The sequence below is a fragment of the Dipodomys ordii genome, unplaced genomic scaffold (assembly GCF_000151885.1).
Source record: "Dipodomys ordii isolate 6190 unplaced genomic scaffold, Dord_2.0 Scaffold8, whole genome shotgun sequence".
Classification (NCBI taxonomy): domain Eukaryota; kingdom Metazoa; phylum Chordata; class Mammalia; order Rodentia; family Heteromyidae; genus Dipodomys; species Dipodomys ordii.
The window spans coordinates 16,083,674-16,089,070 of NW_012267224.1; the positions used below are offsets into that span (position 1 = coordinate 16,083,674).

General features: G+C 36.1%; 1 pseudogene across 1 annotated transcript; it reads right to left on the reverse strand.

Annotated features, from left to right (window-relative positions):
- Positions 1-289: 289 nt before the first annotated feature.
- On the reverse strand, positions 290-969 carry LOC105980228 (annotated as a pseudogene). Its single transcript, XR_001174724.1, has one exon. The product of XR_001174724.1 is annotated as a small ubiquitin-related modifier 2 pseudogene (transcript).
- Positions 970-5,397: the final 4,428 nt, after the last annotated feature.

Consider the following 5,397-nt stretch of genomic DNA (forward strand, 5'->3'; position numbering starts at 1 on the left):
TAATTATTAAAGTAATAAGGGAAGTCACTCTGATTTTAACTTTTTTTTTCATTTTAAACAAGAAGTTTATTTAAAAAACAAGACCCTTGACTTGAAGGGAAAACTATCTAGGATTCTTTTTTTTTTAAGAGTAATTTACCCCTACTTAAAGACAGATTGCCCTACATGTAACAGCTACGTACAAAAAAGTTATAAAATTGTCTTTGGTTTTACAATGATAAATGAAAACATTAAAATTCTCCAATCAAACAAGGTATGCAAGGATTTTTGTTGTTTTTTTTCTTTTTTCTTTTGTTAAAACAGTGTGAGCAAAATAAATTACTGAAATATAAAGATAAAAGCTGAATGAGCAAGCCACGAATGGAGAAGGGGGATATTTTCACAGGACCAGTATTTTTCCCCATCCCATCTCCATTTGATGTCAATCAAAATATACCATTGGCCATTTAGTTTAAAAGAAAAAAAAAAGCAATATGCTTGTGCACATACACCAGTTACTTCATGTACAATAAAGGAATGGGGAAGGGGAAAATGAAAGAATAGAGAAAACTATACTGTAGTAGTCAGGATGTGGTGGAACCAAATTGCAGTTTTCTAATTAAGAATGTATTCTTGGTCTATAAGAACAAAGTTCTGGAGCAAAGTAGCAGGTTCCCTTTTTTAGTAGACACCTCCTGTCTGCTGCTGGAACACATCAATTGTATCTTCATCCTCCATTTCCACCTGTGCAGGTGTGTCTGTTTCATTGATTGGCTGCCCATCAAATCGGAATCTGATCTGCCGCATTGACAAACCCTGTCGTTCACAATAGGCTTTCATTAGTTTACTAAGTGGTGTATGCCTCTTAATCTTAAACTGTACCACAGAACCATCCTGTCCCACCACCTTCAAATTAATATGATCGTTGTTCTCAGTCTTGACTCCTTCCTTGGGCTTTTCGTCGGCCATCGCGGGAGTCTCCTCAGATGCCGCTTCACAAAAGAGGTCCCTGGTCCTCACCGAATGAGCACACAGGCAGCACCACAGCGGCTGGAGGAGGTGGCACTGGTGGACAAGGCGGAGGGCGCGCGCACGTCATGCCTGATTTTAACTCTTATGTGTGTGTGTGTATGTAAATACACCTTGGCCCAGTTGACCTTGGGCTTTTTCTCCTGAATTTTTCCAAAGTATTCTCCTTTCAAATTTCATAATTTATATAAATAGCTACTAATTTTTAAATAGAAAATTATTTGGGGACAAGATATATATCTTGGCTAGGTGATGGCTCACATCTGTAATCCTAGTTACTCAGGAGTCTCAGATCTGAACATTATGATTCAAAACCAGCCTAGGTATAAAAATCCCCATGAGCTTCTTATCTTCAAGTAACCAATTAACAATGAGAAATGGAGCTGTGGTTCAAGTGGTAGAATGATAGCCTTGATCAAAAAAAGCTCACGGACCCCACCCAGGCCCTGTGTTCAAGCCCCAAAACCAAGAGAAAAAAATATATATCAAATATCAAATGCATATATATATATATATATATCTTCAAAAGAGGTATTTTCCAATGATGAAGATTTATGTACTGCTGCATCACTGATTAACCTATCTCTTCTTTCTTTAATTTACTTTTATTTTCAAGGTGATAGAGTAACATACATAAGTACATTTCTTTTACATTTTTGCCAAACATTGGAACCATCGCTTGTTTTTCTCCCACTTTCTCTCCTCACATAACCCCTCCAGTTGTAAAGTTCATTTCCAACATATTGTCTTGTGAGTATTGCTGTTACATTGGTTCACCCTTTGTCCTTGGTCTCACCATTTTGTTGTGCTCCTTCCCTTCCCTAATTCAGATAAACATATATACAATGCACAGGGTACCAAAATCAAATACAGTGATAACAGGAGGAAAAAAGATGGAAGAATAAAAGCAGCAACTTCACATAGTACATTAAAAACAACACCAAGAAATAAAATATTCTTGTTTCTATAACTTGGAGTTCATTTTGCTTAGCATCATCTTATACAGCCATATGTCATAGCCAATAAGCTATTGTGATCCTCTTCTAGGACTATCCTAGAAATATGCTAAATATTACTAATGAGGGAATCATGGAGCCTATGTTTCTTTGGGTCTGGCTTACATCACTTAATATGAGTGATATCACTCTTTCTGATGGAAGCATATAATTCTATTGTGCTTATATACCACATTTCCTTGATCCATTCATCTATTGAGGGACATCTGGGTTGGTTTCAAGTCTTTGCTATGGTAAATAATGCTGCAATTTCCCCAAATTACCACAAGGCCATACTAAAGCTGCCAGCATAACCATGTTCATTGCAACTCATCTCTTCTATGATGATACTCTCTGCTAAGTTGGAGGACATCACATTGATCCTTTAAATAAATAAGAAATTTAGCATTAATCATGGACTTCTATGATTAATGGAAACAGGATCACCTCCAGAAGTCTGCTTCCCAAATACCATTTTTATTGTATAAATTTGAGCAAAATATATTACAAATATCTCATTAACAACAATTCTTTTAAAATTACATTTTTTGACTACACTAGTCAAGTCTTTGACAAAATTGATGAGTGTGATTCCAATCTAGTCAGAAATATGCCAGGTGATTATAATAAAAACTAATTTTGGTACTCCTTCAGGATGGAGTAGAATTTTGTCAAGATGAACCACACTCAGGGTTTTGTTCTTAGCATAGCTTCTGAATAATTGCAGGAGTGCTTTTGATGAAAGATGCAGTCTTTACAGACTCCTGGAACACCAAGCAATTCAAACTGTTCCTTGAGGGAAATTTGCTTTCTTGCAGACAGATACTGCTCAATTTAGTGGTTTGAATTATCTACTCACAAATTATATGTTCAGATCGTAACACTAGCCTGGTACCTGTGACTTTTGAAAATAAGGTACTTGCAGATACAGTTGAGGTAAAATGAAATAGTTTAAATGAGATGACTCTTGGCAGCCAATGGCCACCAACCACCTACTCACAACCAGCTCTTACTATAAATAACATTTTGAGGAACTTTGAAATAAAATAAAGCTAAGAGAGAAAACAAAATACACAAGGGAAATATGAAATATTTAAATATAAAAATGTCATTATGCCTCTATTTTTTAGTGAATTATTTTTGTGCTATTCACTGAATACTTAGGAAAACATAAAATAAGTAGAGAGACAAGTGTGCCAGTTCCTGATGACTCATGCCAAGAATCCCAGCTATTAAGGAGGCTGTGATGTACAGATCAAGGATAGAATCTAGCCCCAGAAGGAAAGCCACTGAGACTCTTATCTCCAATTATTCACAAGAAAACCTGGGGTAAATTTGTAACGTAAAATGTTAACAGTGTTAGCCTTGAGCCAAAAGCTCAGGGTTCCCAAGCCGTGAGTTCAAGCCCCAGGAACAACCAAAAAGAAAGAAAAGAGTAGACTTGCCAGAATCTAATCATGTCAAAGATTTGGGCAATATATTCACACTGTTTTAATAAATATTTGATACAAGGTACTATAATAAATAATTATTTTAAAATTATGATGACTACTTTCTGTATCCTTGTTACTACCTTTTCATAAGAATTAGGAATAATTGTGTTTCCTTCCTGCTAACAAGCTCACATTTTTTTGATTGTTTGGCATCAAGAGAACACCTCATTAGGACAATCTCAGGAAAGAGATACCAGGTTGCATGACTTGGGAATAGCTGAGTATGATAAGAATCACAGCATGAAAAGCATTACCTACGAGCCAAAGGAGGGAGCTGATGAAATTCTGCAAACTTGAAAGGGATATAATGATTTTATACCTCAAATCATTCACCATCACATTTGTCCTCTTCTAATATTTGATGATGGCCTGGGTTAATTTGTTATTCTCTGACATAGGCTCTAGAATGATTTTTTTCTTTTTCTCTTTTTTTTTTAATGTGAAAATACCGTACTGAGTGGTTACAATTACTTGGGCAAGGTAATGAGTACATTTCTTATCAAGCATTGTTGCTTCTCCTTTGTTTCCCCTTCCCACCCTTCCCATCTCCCCTCCTCTCCACCCCGCTTTTTATTTTAATTTTATTGTCAAGGTATTGTACAGAAGGGTTACAGTTACATAAGTAAGAGAGGGAGCACCTTTCTTGTTGAACTTGTTACCCCATCCTTCAATTTTCTCCAAGTATCCTTCCCCCCCCAACCTCTCCCACAGCTGTGAAATGATATGTGCAATATGAGCTTATTTTCTTAAAAATATACTACAATAGAATCTTCCTCTAAGCTGAGAATAGTCATATTATATTTAAAGCTCTCTCTATTGAAATATTTTCATATATGAATTCCTCTATATATTCCCTATCTCCATGCATTGTTTTCAAGTACTTCCTCCACATTACCTATTCTATTATCTGTACTACACATCTCTTTTGACTCCTAGTTCATTATTTAAAATAGCAATATCTTGCATGCTTTCCAATTATTGCTCCCACTGAAATATTCTACTAAATTTGCTTCTACAGAGATTCTCTTGATACTTACAGTTGTTCCTTCAGGAAAACTGCAATATTTTCTTAGTATAGTCTCTTTATCAGGAACATATTTTACTTGAGTTCTAAATCTGGCAATTCTCTCTCTCTCTCTCTCTCTCTCTCTTTTGTCTGTGGTGGAGCTTGAACTCTGGGCTTGGGTGCTCTTCCTCAGCTCTTCAGTTCAAGCCAAGTACTCTACCACTTGAGCCACAGCACCATCTCAGGTTTTCTAGTGGTTTATTGGAGATAAGAATTTCACAGACTTTCCTGCCTGGGCTGGCTTTGAAACATGATCCTCAGATCTCAGCCTCTGAGTAGCCAGGATTACAGGCATGAGCCACCAGCGCCCAGCATGGCTATTCTTTAAAACATAAATGTACTTCTAATCTGGAAAAAAAGAAAATATTTAAATAAAAACTATTTTCTGCTCCTGTTGAATATGATTAGAACCTCCACACAATTACATGGGTTTTTTTGGAAATCAATGGATACTTTCCTGAAACTGCCTTAGGCATGTACTGAGAACGTCACCAGGCCAACCTGAGCTATGAAGCTGTCAATCATCTCAGCCTACCACCTTTTTCTTTTTATACAAGGAAACAGTACAGTGTAGAATTTTAAGAAGACTAGCAATGTCAAAAGCCTTTCCTTTTGATGTATATTTCTATCAAGTATGACTCAAATCATTGACCAGAGAACATTTTCTAAAGCAAAGACAAAGCCTAGACCCACAGTGCAGTGTATTATTGTTAACATTCAATGTTCTTTTCAGTTAAAATGCCACTACTTCACTCAGAAAATCAGTCATCATACACATGTATTCATTAACTCATCAGCATTCACACTTTTAACAATTATTCATTTAGTACTCAAA